This window comes from Pelodiscus sinensis, chromosome 15, assembly GCF_052426305.1.
Source record: "Pelodiscus sinensis isolate ZL-2025 chromosome 15, ASM5242630v1, whole genome shotgun sequence".
In the NCBI taxonomy this organism is placed as follows: Eukaryota; Metazoa; Chordata; order Testudines; family Trionychidae; genus Pelodiscus; species Pelodiscus sinensis.
Genome location: NC_143066.1, coordinates 38,079,905 through 38,094,197, shown reverse-complemented (window position 1 = coordinate 38,094,197; position 14,293 = coordinate 38,079,905). Strand labels below are relative to the sequence as shown.

The following is a 14,293-nucleotide window of genomic DNA, read 5'->3' as shown; positions in this document are numbered from 1 at the left end:
TATATTAAAAGTATTTCTTATGCTGGCTTTTTTTAAACCAAAGCTCTTCTCAGAACTGTAAAACTAAAAGATTCAGCACCCGAAACCAGTAGGATTATAATGCTCCCCAACGTGAGACAACTTAATATATTTGCTTTGGTTTAAAAAAAATTTTCCCTGCCTTTAAAAAAAACCCTTCATGGTCTGATTTACCTTGATTAGTAGTGCAATTTGCTGCACAGTTTTCAAAAAGTGCTAATCAAATTTACCTCTAAACACTGCACAAACTGTTACCCCGACCCATAACTGCTAATCAGTTTAGGAAAACATCTAAATTAGGCCCCTGCACTGTAAGCAAGATAAACAAGGAAAGGGTAAATTAGGAAAAATATATACTGCAGCAATTGAAGAAAAGTATACACTATCTATGCAGAATATTGTACGGGGTATTTAAGTTTAAAAGCAGCACAGATCTATTATAAGTTGGCATGAATTGCATATCTAAGGATTGTACAGTTTGGGGAGGGACCTTCTCATGAAATAAAGATTTCTTTTAAACAAGCGTTTGTATTTCTGGAACTCCGTAACAATTTTGCAACCAATTTGCATTAGCAAGTTTTCTAAAAACTTGGTTAAAAACTCATCTTCCCCAGATAAGTGCTTACATCGCCTCCGAAATGTCAGTCCATTTATCACACCTCCCAGCTATGAAGATCCATGTCACCACTAGATCAGCGCATTATCCGCAGGCGTGGAATACCGCATAGGCCTACGTTTACAGAGACATATACGGAAAGGCACAGATCTTGCAGTTTGCTGCATACAATCCGCCAGACTTTATTCTTCCCACAACACACAATCAAGGCTGACCCTAGGAAGATGTGGGGCCTGGTAACTCCCCTGATGCAGGGCCCAGGGTAACTCCCCTGATGCAGGCCCCGCCCCCACCCTGCCTCTGCTCCACCCAAGCCCCGCCCCTTGTTCCTCCCCTGAGCAACACAGTTCAGGGGTTACAAGGTCTGGCATGAGACAGCAGCAGAGGTATCTGCCCTCTCCTGCACTAACCAAGATGGTGGAAAGCCAGAGCCGCCCAGCAGCCTGATGCACCCTGCCCCACTGTGCCACCCTCACAGCCCGCTGTACCCTGCTTCTCAGTGGTGGCAGGAAGTGGAGCATGCTAGGGCTGGAACGCTCTACTTCCGGCTGCCACGGAAAAACAGAGTGCAACTGCCCAGGAGTGTCAGGAAGAGGGGGAGCAACCCCAGCGCCACCCCGTGCCAGACCCCATAATCCCCGGGGTCCCTCCCATCCATTACACAGTTGAGGCAGCCGCTATAGGGCCCCCCAAAGTGCGGGGCCGGAGGTGGCCATCCCAAAACATCCTATGGACAGGATAGCTCTGGATACCATTATATTCAACTTCCTGTTCAGATTTCCGATTCTTCCAACACTCACTTCCTGCACTAAGTACTCTAATTAGAACTACTACTAGAAGGCAATCAATAGACAACAAGTCCACATGCTCTTAGCCAAAAGGCTACTCAGAAGCTATATAATCCTCGGTCTACCTCAGTGTTTCTTAAACTTTTTAAGACCAAGGAACACCAAACAATAACTTTTTATGAGGAACACCAAGGATTTTTTGTTGAGAAAAAAAAAGTTGGGGGAAAGCTATTGAGAAAAACACTGCCCCTTTAAGAGTGGCTATTTTGAACTGTTATTCTCCGCGGCACACCTCCGACTGTGGTGCACTGCGGGACACAGTTTAAGAAACACTGGTCTACCTGAAGATAAAGCACATACGTGTGTGGCACTGAAACCACTGAGAAAAGGAGAGTGAAGTTTGTGCTACAGGCTTAGCTGAGAGATAGTTGGCTTTTAGCTCATGCAGTAGGAGGCTCATGGCTTTGGCCCCTAAGGTCGCAGGTTCAATCCCATCTGCCCACAAGCTGGGTCTGTCGGCTTTACATATATACAGGTATAAGATACTAAAATTCACTAGTAGACCAGTCATCTGGGAGCATGACTGTGAGGCTTCCCATCTTCCTCAACTGTGACACATACCCCCCCCCCCCGCCCGCTCCATCCCCAAGATGGAGTCCAGCGCTCTCCAACTTAACCAGCTATGGGAGCAAACGACTGGACACCTAGAGCCAAACAAAGGCGCAAAAGTATCAGAGGAGTAGCTGTGTTAGTGTGAATTTGCAAAAGCGACGAGGAGTCCTGTGGCACTTTACAGACTAACAGATTTATTGGAGCATAAGCTTTTGTGGGCAAAGACCCACTTCGTCAAATGCATGTAGTGGAAATTCCAGAGGCAGGTATCAATATACAGGCATAAGAAAAGAGTCCCAATCAAGAGTAAGGCTACAGATAACAAGGTCAATTGAGTCAAGGAGGATAAGGCCGACTTCTAGCAGCTGATGTGGAGCATTACGTTCCAAACACTTCTACAAATCCATGTATACAGGTTGCACCTCCCTTAACCGAGGACTTCTTGGTCTGGCACAGGGTTGGAGCAGCAGTGGGAATAGGCTAGAGCCCTAGTCTGATGGCAGCACAGGCTACGAGGAGATGGTCTTTCCCTGGTCTGGCAAATCCCCTCATTCGGGACCAGTCAGGTCCCGAGTGTGCCAGACCAGTCAGGTCCCAGCTGTACAAGGGTTCTAGTATTCTGAGTCTATGTTTTTCCCCTCTTGCTCCCTCCCCATTTAAAAAAAAAAATCTTAACTCCTACAAAAAGCCCAAACCACAAGAAGCAATTAACCGAGAGCACAGATCTTTACACAAAACGCAAACGTTTTACTTTACCTACACAAATGGGTCTAAGACAGCAACTTCATCTTTGACCTGTCAAAGCATTCTGGAAAAGCTATTGTGTTGAGTGGGATTTAGTTTAGGCCTGAAAGTTACGATTTATTACAGAAAGAGAATTTTTTTAAAAATCACAATTTGTATAGTACTAATGAAATGAATGAAACATCTTATTGTTCATTGACACACTGCAGGGCGGGATTACAAACTCGAACATCACAGCGCTGTGCTGGCAGAGGCAAGCCAGAAAGTGAAACCAACCAACGTAGTTTTATCAAAGTTGAAATAAAGGTATCTGTATGACAACTATATGATATCTTAATATGCTTCATTTTATTCCATGTGACATTAATACCACAGTTAATGACTATTTAAAAAATGATTCTCTCACTACTTTGTTCAAATAACATGAAGGTAAAGAAAACATGCCACTGCGATGCTACCCCAGGAACCAATCGTGTCGCAAGTCAGGGGCCGCCTGTAAATCAAATGGATTTAAATCATGATTTCAATCTCTAGTCAGGAAGACTCGATTTAATCACGGTTTTCTACATAAAAGTGCATTCTGGTTGGTTGTCATAACCTTAGTACATATTCGTCACATCTCAGAGATAGATGAAGGTTTCATTTTAAGAAGGTACACACTATACACATTTAAACAGTGATTTATTCTGAAAACTTTTCAGATTACTTTTAAAGCTATATCAGAAAACGAATGATTGTTTGGTTATTTCATTTATCAAATGTAATTGAGGCAAATAGTTCACCTCCCAATGGCTTCATAAATATCTCCAATTCAACAGGTTAATCATTAATGTTTGAAGGATTTTCTACTCTAAGAGGAGAACATCACCAGACAGATAATTTAATTGTTTTACTTAACTAAAAACAACAATGTTTTGTGTCCTGGATTTTTTAATTCAACAGCAAACATAATATTTAAACAAAACAAGCATATGAACTTTTGAATTTAGTTAAACATTTTTTTTAAATCCAGTTTGTTTTTGTTAAAATTGTTTTTAACTAAAATAGTTAAATTAATTTAAAAAAAATTAAATTGACTGTCAGCCAGGACAACATAAGAAACTTAAAATATTGGCTTCTACACATTGAACTTTTTGAAACTTTGCACTTTTAGGGTATGTCTACACAGCAGCGTTATTTCAGACTAGCTGACGTTATTTCAAAACAACAAAATGCGTGTCTACATAGCAAGCCATTATTTCAAAATAATGTTGAGCCGGAGGACTTCTTACTCTGACTGCTGTAACCCTCGTTTCATGAAGAGTCAGTGCCGGACCGAGACATACTTGTGCCCCAGGCAGCGGGCGCACGGCGCATGTGTGGCCCCGCCCCTGCGCGTGCCGCGCCCGATTGACATGCGCGGCCCCACCCCCGGGCACGCGGCCCCTTACCACTTCAATCAGGCACCCTCCATAGGTTGGCACCCTGGGCAGCTGCCCGGCTAGCCCTCCCCCTTAATCCGGCCTTGTGAGGAGTAAGGGAAGTCGAAGGAGGAGTGCTTTTCCTTCACCTTCCTGCTGTGTAGACAGCGCCAAAAGCCAAATTAGGCTATTTTGACTTCAGCTACGCAATTGCATAGCTGAAGTTGCATATCTTAATTAGACTTTTGTGCTGCTGTGTAGATGTGCCCTTAAAGAGAAGTAAGGGGTTGACTCCATGTATACAAATTTGCAGAGAGAAAACAGGGTTGAAGTCTGTTATTTTTCCTCCCTCTACATTTTTTTATTTGTTTTAAAACATTTTTGCTGTTAAGAAGCACGTTAGCTCTGGAGACACAAATCCACAGTTTGAAAACTGCACAACTAACCTACCTAATCTATACTGAAGCCATCAAATTGGGTGCCTAATCCATGTACAATTGGAACTCATTTTACAAAATGTCTCTTAAGCATTACATGAATTAGAATTTATAATCCCTGTTCCAGGATGAGATCTCTTTGAGCGATGATGCATCTTAATTAAAACTATCTTTACACAGGTGTTTACCTCAAAAAAACATTTTATCAAAAAAAGTTCCATTTCAATTTAAAAATTTCTGATTTAAATAGCAAAATCCAATTTTTTTTTTTAAATCATTGATTTTTATCCATCCTGGCATCGGAAATAAGTGAGGGGCGAGGAAGGGAGCCATTACTGCACACCCAATCTTAGGACCCATAAACTTGGTACTGAACCATTCAATACCTGCACGCTCATGTATTTCCTTAATTCAGGGATGGGGCCGCACACAAACGAGAAGCCACAAAAAACACACAACCAAAAAAACCCAACAAATCCTCACTGAAATAGCCCCTGACTGAGAAGGAAAAAGACTTCCCCCACATTCCCTTAAGAGCCCACGGGGACCTGGCTAGTAGATTTTTGTGTGCGCCAGCCCCGCGGAAAAACGGCAGGGACAGGAGTGCCAGCCCAGGCTCACAAATGTTGGGTAGGGCACCCTGAGCCTCAGGGGCCAGATCCAGTCAAGCCAGGGGTTGCATCGAGCCCCCAGGCCTTAGGTTCCCCACCTCTGCCTTCTTGCCATTTCAACCAGAAAGGACACTGTCTCAATGACTTGATTACCTGCATCCTGCTTTAAAGGCCTTTTAAGACCACACTGGAAAGAGAATCCTCTGAACTGTCATTCATGCTTAAATTTGACACTTTACACCTAAGTTTGAATAAAGACTTTAATTATCTTACCCATTACAAAGATAGCTTCCCCAGTTATTACCTCTAATATCATTAGCTCACAGACATTTACCTCCCCCCCCCCCCCATCCCCCTTCTGTTCTGAAATTTGATTTGTCATTTTCATATGTGTTCATTTTTTTAATTGTATCCTTTGGTATATATGGTTGTGACACTTTTCTTCCACTATTTGATCTGAGGAAGTGGGTCTGGCCCACAAAAGCTCATCATCTAATAAACCAGCTTGTTAGTCTTTAAAGTGCTACATAGTCCTGTTTTTTGTTTTAATTAGTAATAGACACTGCAACTGCACTTCCAACAAAATCTCCTCAAGAGGCTTATTTTAAGAAGTGAGGCTCAATACAACAGTTGTCAAGCAAAAAGGATCACACAAAGAATATAAAAATCAGAATGGAAAACCTACTCTGACTGGCCAGCAAGCCTACTCCGCAAGGCCTTTCCCTCCCACTTGTGTTCTTGGGCACGTCTGAATGACTTTTTTTTCTAAAAAGGTTAAATCTCACTTTCAAAAGAGGATCTTTCTAAAGTGAAAGTAGTCTGGATGCGGGGTTTTTTCGGGAAAAACGCTTTATCGCAAAAAAACACGTAAACCTCCTTTTTTATAGAGTGGGAGGGGGTTTCGAAAAAGGGTTTTTTTCCCCCAAAAAACTGCATCCAGGCTACTTTCACTTTCGAAAGATCCTTTCAAAAGTGAGATCGGAAGAAGATATGCAAATTCCCACTGAATTTGCATATCCTCTTTTGAAAATTCTACGTAGTCTAGGCATAGCCCTCGATTGCTATTATTTCTTGTATGATTTCTCCCCAGTCTGGCACCCTTGGGACATGACCAGCCCTGAACCAGGGAATCTGCCGGACCAAAGGAGGTCAATGCCAGTCACTCTGCTGCTGCCGGCTTCGGGGTCCACTCTGGCAGCAGCAGAGGGGCTGGCATTCATCAAGCATGGAATACGGGAGCCACTTGGGTGGGGGGAGAGGCAGGATGGCCGTGGAGCCCCACGGAGGAGGGGGGAAGGCAAAGAGCGCACCGAGTTGCAAGGGTTATCCTATTCCATGACTTTTAACATCTCTACTTCACATGCCCTCGCTTTACATGCGCGTCACTTTAGTAACATCGGTAGGAAAAAAATGATGCCGATGGAAACCAGCGGAATCTGGCAACCCTGCATGGCCAAATGGTAAAAAAAAATATCTTCTGAGCCACACACAGAACCCCAATAAGCAACAGGCTGCCCACCACTGCCATAAAGTCCTACTTTTATCTGGTCCTCCCTAGAGGGGTCGTAGAATCTCCATCACTGGAGATATCTAAGAGCAAGTTAGATAGGGCATGTATCAGGGATGAGCTAGACCAGGGCTACTCAACTTTGGAAGCCCCAGGAGCCACAATACTTATTGAATGTGGTTGTATATACATTCAAATATACATGCTAATATATGCAAATAGTATCTTTCACACTGACGGGCATGAATACAAAGATTAAGGTAAGACTACACAACACAAAGGCCCATTTACGTCAGTTCTGCTGATCTTAATAAAATGCAGTATTTCCCGATTTCCACCCATATGACAACACTTTTAATGAGCAATGACCAGCAGGAATTTAACTACTAAAACACATATCAAGAGGAGACCATGATATTGACGACGTTTTTGTTTTGGCTCCCACCCACGGGCTGCATGTTGAGCCCACATAAACCCAAACTGCACTGCAGGCCGCAAACCAACGGGCTACAGGCCGCATGCAGTCCACGGGCCCCATGCTGAGTAGCCCTGATCTAGATGGTGCTTGGTCGTACCGTGCGGGAAGGGGACTGGACTTGATGACCTCTCAAGGTCCCGTCTAGTTCCAATATTCCGTGATTCTATGATCGTTCTAATCGATCAGTGCTTCGCATATGTGACCATGTTTGACATTTCCAAGTATCTGATCAGTCAACTGACCTGCGTCTAGACTACAGCCGCGTTCTTTCAAAATTAAATCGAAAGAACGCGGCTTTTCTTTCGATGGCGGTACTCCACATTTCACAAGGAAGAACACCTGTTTTCGAAAGTGCTCTTTCGAGAAACGGTGTTCTTGAATGCAAACAGGGCTTTTTCGAAAGAGAGCATCCAGACTGCATGAGTGCTCTCTTTCGAAAAAGCGGCTTGCTTTTTCGAAAGTACTGCTTGCAGTCTAGACGCTTTTTTTCGAAAGAGGCTTTTCGAAAGTATCTTTCGAAAGAGGCTTGCAGTCTAGACGTAGCCCTAGTGAAATAGGGGAGATCCTTCCCTTTACTTGGTTGTTTGCTCCGTAGTTTTCTTTCATGCAGGGGAAGATCTCACACCCACGCACGCCAGCCCCCCGGCCTCCCCTCTAGCATGCTAGACTGCGTAGTGCTCTATGAGCAGAGCTAGGCTGGAATGTGGGAGCTGATAGCTGTCAGAGAAGGACCAAGTTTCCACCACATTTTACAAGCCCCCTCCCACCACCCCCCCGCTCAGCCCCAGATGCATTCTTCAAATCTGGCGTCGACGAAAGACGTATGGTTAATCGGTATCAGAGGGCTGAAATGGAAGAAGGCGAAAAAACCCCACCACTGAGGAATGTCAGTCTGTTGTAACAGCATCAGCCATTTCCTCAAGAAGTCTGAAACAACAAACATAGTTTACTAAGTGTAGACAGAAAGCGGGGGCGGGGGGGAGAGAGAGCATCTGAAATGACAACTGTCTTCAAGCACCTAAAAGGATGTTACAAGGAGAAGGGAGAAAAACTGTTCTTGACCTCTGAGGACAGGACAAGAAGCAATGAGCTTAAACTGCAGCTAGGGAAGTTTAGGTTGGCCATTAGGAAAAACTTCCTAGCTACTAGGATGGTGAAACACGGGAATAAATTGCGTAACGGGGTTGTGGAATCTCCATCACTGGAGATATTTAAGCGCAGGTTGGACAGACATCCAGCAGGGATGATCTAGATCAGGGCTACTCAACTTTAGAAACCCCAGGGGTCACAATGATACTCACAGCACGTGCCGAAGGCCGCAACTTAAGTGTGGTTGCATGTACATGCAAATATATATGCAAATATATATACAAATAGCTTTCACACTGACTGGCAGGAATACAAAAATTAAGCCTTGAGCTGCGGCGCTGGACCCAAACGGGGCCAGTGTGAGCCAGTCAGCACCTCTCAGGCTCTGCCCACAAGGCTAAGCCACCAGCACTTCCCACAATGCCCTGGTACTCTCGGCAACTCCTCCCTGGGGGCTAGAAATGCCAACACCCTATATAGTCTGTTCCAGCCAGCCCATCCACTTGTATCTTTCAATGCTCACCCTGCCTGGGAGACGCCTCGCCACTGTGGAGCATGTTTCCAGTGGAGGCCTTGTGCTAAGGATCCAATCTATGGGCCGCGTGTTGATCTCTGCGTAAACCCAAATTGCACCGCGGGTCACAAACAAATGGGCAGCGGGCTACATGCAGCCCACGGGCCGTGTGTTGAGTCGCCCTGATCTAGACAATGCTTGGCCCTGCCGTGAGGGCAGAAGACTGGACCTGATGATCTCTTAAGGTCCCTTCCGGTTCTAATATTCTAGGATTCTACGATTCAGTAAGTTGTTCCATCCTCAGAAACAAGGTCTACATCACTGCTTGACCCCGAGGCTTAAAATTGTTTCCCACTCTTGTTAACCCAGAACCCCAACTGTGCTCAAAAGGCAGTCTGGTCTCCCTTGAAAGTGCCCCACCCTGAAAAGATACCTCGCTCTCTCTTCCTTTGGCAGAAAAGTGAGCAGAGATCTGACACGGCCCAGGGATTTTGTTGATCACAAGCTGCTTCATTTCAGCCCCACACTGCAAAATTCAATTTGGAGGGGCACCTCCATATGCTGCCGAGGTATCAGTTGCAAACACACTTCCAATTATACTTGGGCTCAAAACGTAACACAGGCCCAACTTAGCTTAAGCATTCAGATTTTAGTAACATTGCGATTTTTCAAAATATAAGACCGGGAGGAGGGGAGAAATGTCTACTCCCGCCCTCTTTAATTCTAATCAAAGAGGAGTTTTCTTTTAAGCAGATGAACATCATGAAAACGAGAGACTAAGAATTAAACTGAGCGCTAGACTAAGCCAAAAGTAACAAGTAAAAGATTTTGAAACCCTCTTTCCATTACAAAAACCTGACCTTGTTAGTAATGCAAAGTGTGCAGGATATCGGGGTTTTAGAAGCCTGGTTTTTAAAAGAGCTGAAGAGCATCCGCTGAAACGTACAATAAATACTAAAACCTGAGACTGAAACTTCTTCCCTCTCTCCTTTTGTCTGTCTTGTCTATTAAGGTTCTGATCCTACAAGCCGAAGGGGGTTATGGGCAAAAACAGCATCCTACCCATGTACGACAACACAGAATCAGGGTGCGAGGGCTGACTTTCAATAGGTTTGTCCACTGCCTAGCCCAATAAAGTCCTCCAAGCCAACCTTAAGAGAAACAATAAAACAAAATTTACAGTGGTACATGCTGTATTTATTGCTCCATATTAAAGTCCAGAAAGCAACAAGCTACAGAACCAGAGAAGAACACTAATTAACTTTGCAGAACAGCAAACTGAGCTGCGAGAAACTCAACTGTCTGGATTTCCACAGACATGTCTCTCGTTTTAACAGGGGGAGATTCAGACCTTTGGCTTTCAGAGCTAGTTCCAGTGGAACCAGAAATAAAACATGCCTCAAAATCACACAGAACTGCATGGTTTTGATGCCGAAAAAACCAGCACCCTGAAAGCTCCACACCAAGCAGGTTGGCAGTCTGCAAATCTTAGTCATCCTGCAGGCAGCTCTGGGACAAATTTAGAATTTGTAATAAAGTGTGATAGGAGTCTGGGTTTTACAGTGAATATTTTGCATGGCGCTTAACACCACCGCACGCTGCTCTCAATGTTATTTGCTGAGGCCTGACCAGAAAGAGTTTCTGACTTGCACTAACTGGTTACTCCATTCACCATTTTCATTAGTAAGTGAAAGATATGGTCACTGCTAACACTGTTGCTCTTGGTGACACCGCTGTCCTTTAGGACAGAGGCAAGGAACTTAAGGCTCGGGGGGCCAGATGCGGGCCCCGGGCTTGCCAGGATTCGGCCCCCGAAGCTCAGGGCGCTCCCCCACCATCGGGAGCCCATGCTGGTGCTCCAACCCTGCCCCACCACCACCCCACTGCAGTGGCTAGAGCCTACAAAATCTACTAGGCCGCCCCGCAGGCTCGGGTGTGTGAGGGGAATGTGAGGAGTGTTTCTCCTTCTCAGTCGGGGGCCACATCAGTGAGGGGTGGTTGTTTTTTTCCTTCTCACTTGTGTGTGGCCCCCGACCAATTTTTCTGTGGGCCCCCAACCCAAGAAAGGTTCCCCGCCCCTGCTTACGGACTGCTGGCTCTCCTACAGCACATCCACAGGTCTCAGCCATAAGAAGAATGTCCCTAGCGAACAGCATTATCGGTGGCAAGGGAAAGATTCCCCGATGCCTCCAATCACGACAGACGCGCACAGGCCTCCTGCTCCGAGCCGGCTCTCCCTGGAAGGTTGCCGACACCCCAGGCCTATCGCGAAGAAGACCACCATGCACAGCAGTTCAGTCTCCAGGCCCCCAGATCAGTTGGCGAAATCTCGGTGCCAGACCGGTCTCCGAGACTAGAGTCCCAACATCCATCTTCCACTGAGGAAGTGCCCAAAGCTGCTTTTTCCTCTGTTTCTCCTATCTCCAATCTGGCTGCCAGGGGTGACGCTCCTGTCTAGCGCTCAGCAGAGAAGCCCGTCCTTGGGGGAACAAAATGTTCTCATTCCTCTGCTATCCTGGGTGAGCCACAAAATGGGCTGCTTTTGAAGGGGAGGGGGAAGATGAGGCACGCAGCAGAGATTAAGAGAGAAAGTTTTTATTAAAAGAATTTAGTAAGTGAATAGGAGCAAAGGAAATGGCACCTGAAATCAACTAGACAAGTGTTTCTCAACCAGTGGTCCGAGTACCCTTAGGGGTACTCAAGAGAAGTCTGGGGTACCCTTAGGGGTACTCAAGAGAAGTCTGGGGTACCCTTAGGGGTACTCAAGAGAAGTCTGGGGGGGGGGGGGGTTACATAACCACAACTGAAATTTGGAGAAAACTGATTTTTTGTTGTAAGTTTCACAGCGTTTCATTATTTTTGTACTTTTTACACCCAAAAATGTCATCGCCCGCCCGGCTACGATTAAGTTGTTTAAACAACTGTGTTGCAATGGTAGAAAAAAATGTTGTTTGTCTGAAAACTGTAGGTACTGGGGGTACTTTTTTTTTTTTTTAAGGGGGTATTTATAATTTTTTTTTTCAAAAAAGGGGTACTTTATAAAAAAAAAGGTTGAGAAACACTGAACTAGACCATGTGGACTGCTGCCATACTAGAACATTCGCACAAAAAGTTTGCATGCTAGCCTTGTGTAAAATGTATCAAGCATATATAGGGGGGAGGGGGAGATTCCCCCAAAGCAATAAAAAGCTTTGCTAAAATCCAGCTAAAAATCTTCAAATGCCTCCAACACAACCAAATAAAATAAAACTCTGCTTCATCCTGAGATGCGGCTATTTGCCATCACAGTAATCTTTTTGCTACAGGAACCAGAGCCTACATTATAAAGGCAGCCATCTGCCCAAGAACTCAATCCAGCAGCACGGAAAGATGCACCTTACTTTTACGCACATGACATGAGTGAGCAAGTTAAAGGTAACAGGACTGCTCCTGCAAGTCAAGTTATGCACGGGCCCATTGCAGAACTGGGGTCTAATTTTCATTTTTCCTCCCCCGGTCTAAATGTTTTGCCCAAATAATACTGCTCTTTGTGATTAACCAACATCGATGAGAACCTGCACGCTTTTTAGGGTGTCATTTTGAAACGCAAAGCCCCACTTCCATCTCTGGGAGTGACACGTTTGTCCAAAGGACAGAACTTTCACCACCAAAAAAAAAACCCACACACACCTCGCCCTTTACTGGTACCTGCAACCATCCACGCAAGGCAAGAAAAAAAGTATGAGCGGGATGAAATACGAGCCCTCGTGGGGTATTTATTGAACATAGCCGGTAACATTTATCAGAGGCGGTGAGGGATTCAGAACCAAAGACGCCTTGCAACACAGCGACACTGTAGTAGTTCCCACAACACTTGAGATCTGGTCTATACTGCAGATATTTCTCAGCATACTGTAATTACATCGTACAAGGGTATGAAAATACACACACACACACAAACCTCCCCCCAGTGACACAATTACACCAATCTAACCATCCATGTGCGGAATAATTTTATGTGCACCGAGGCATATATGAATGTGTACCAGCAGTAAAACCACAAAACCTAGCAGAGGGCACTCTGCTAATCAGTTGGGCAGCATTTACATTTCTCCTGGACAGCCGCACATGCGCACAGCTCACAGGGAACACTGAATCTAACGCCCACGTAGACTGTACCATGTCATCAGGAGAGCTTCCCCTGGCTCCACGGCGACCACCTCTCCAGGAAGTGGGTTAACTCTGTGCCAACCAGAGAGCTCCCTCCCATCAGCTGAGAGCATCTTCATTAAAGCTCTGCAGCCGCACAGGTGCACTTCCCCAATGCAGCGTTTCAATGCAGGCCTGCCCTGAGACTGGGAGCCGACAGAGCAAGCTTAGGAAGGACTCTAGCACCTACTGACTAAAACCTGGTCTCCACCTAAAACAAGGCAACCCAGTTAAGAAACCCTAAGCACCAGACTACTCAGCCAAGGGAAGAATTCCTCCACTGATCTACCTACGGCTTCTTCGGCGAGGGGGGTGCACTACAGTGACAGAAAAAAAGTCCTTCAGTCACTGTCAGATCATCTACGCTAGAACTACGTCACTGCAGCTGGGTTGTAGTGCTTATAATGCAGACAGACCCCGAGCTGGGCTGTGTGCCAACTCCACATAGACCAAGGGAGACGAAGCTTGGAGGATAAATGGAGCAGGCCACAGAGTAGCCAATAAGGACACTGCATAAGGGCTGGGCAGAGCGGAGAGTCCTATAAAAATCAGCTATAGAAAACAGAAGAAACACAACGTCTGAAACGGGAGCTTGTTTATCTGGCATGATTAGAAGTGGATAAATGGACTCACTGGAGAAGATTACTCATTAAGGTCATATTCAAAGGCTACTCTTTTTCCATCTAGTGCACCTCTCCCCACACACGCCCACATAAAACAGAGTCTAATTCCCCTACACTGATCCAGCAACTTGCAAACCCCATTGTAGGAGGCCGACTGAGGCTATAGTCATTCCCCATCCCAGGGCCTGGAGTAGCAGCCAAGAAACTGCAGGATGGATTCCTATCCCCCTCCCCTCAAGCACCCTGTTTTTGATCAGCATATTATTTGTATTCGCATAGCACCTAGGCGGAGGGTGGCCTTGCGCACACTTCTGAAACACGAGACATTTCAGTACCTCTGGGAACTGGGTTCAAAAGCATCACTGGGTACAAAGAAGAATTAGACAGGCTCCCGGAGAACAACTTCGTGAAGTACCATTCCTCGAGAGGGTCAGAAAAATCTCAGAGGGCTTGCCATGTTTGTCTGCGCCTGTAAAAGCCACGTGTGGCTCTGTAGCCCCTGAGAGACTAACCAAAATACAGAGAATCATGAGTTTCCGTGGGCAAAACCCATCACAGGACCCCATGTTGTTTTTCCAAGATGGTCAGATACGCACCCCTGTGCTGTGGGTCTCCCTAAGCGCCTGACTGCCAAAAGCTGGGGCAACAGGACAGGATCGGGACCACTC

General features: G+C 45.6%; 1 protein-coding gene across 3 annotated transcripts in view; it reads right to left on the bottom strand.

Moving 5' to 3' along the window:
• LMF1 (lipase maturation factor 1) overlaps window positions 1–14,293 on the bottom strand; it is a 441,609-nt gene that overhangs the window by 426,287 nt on the left and 1,029 nt on the right. The gene's annotated exons all lie outside the window — the stretch shown is intronic.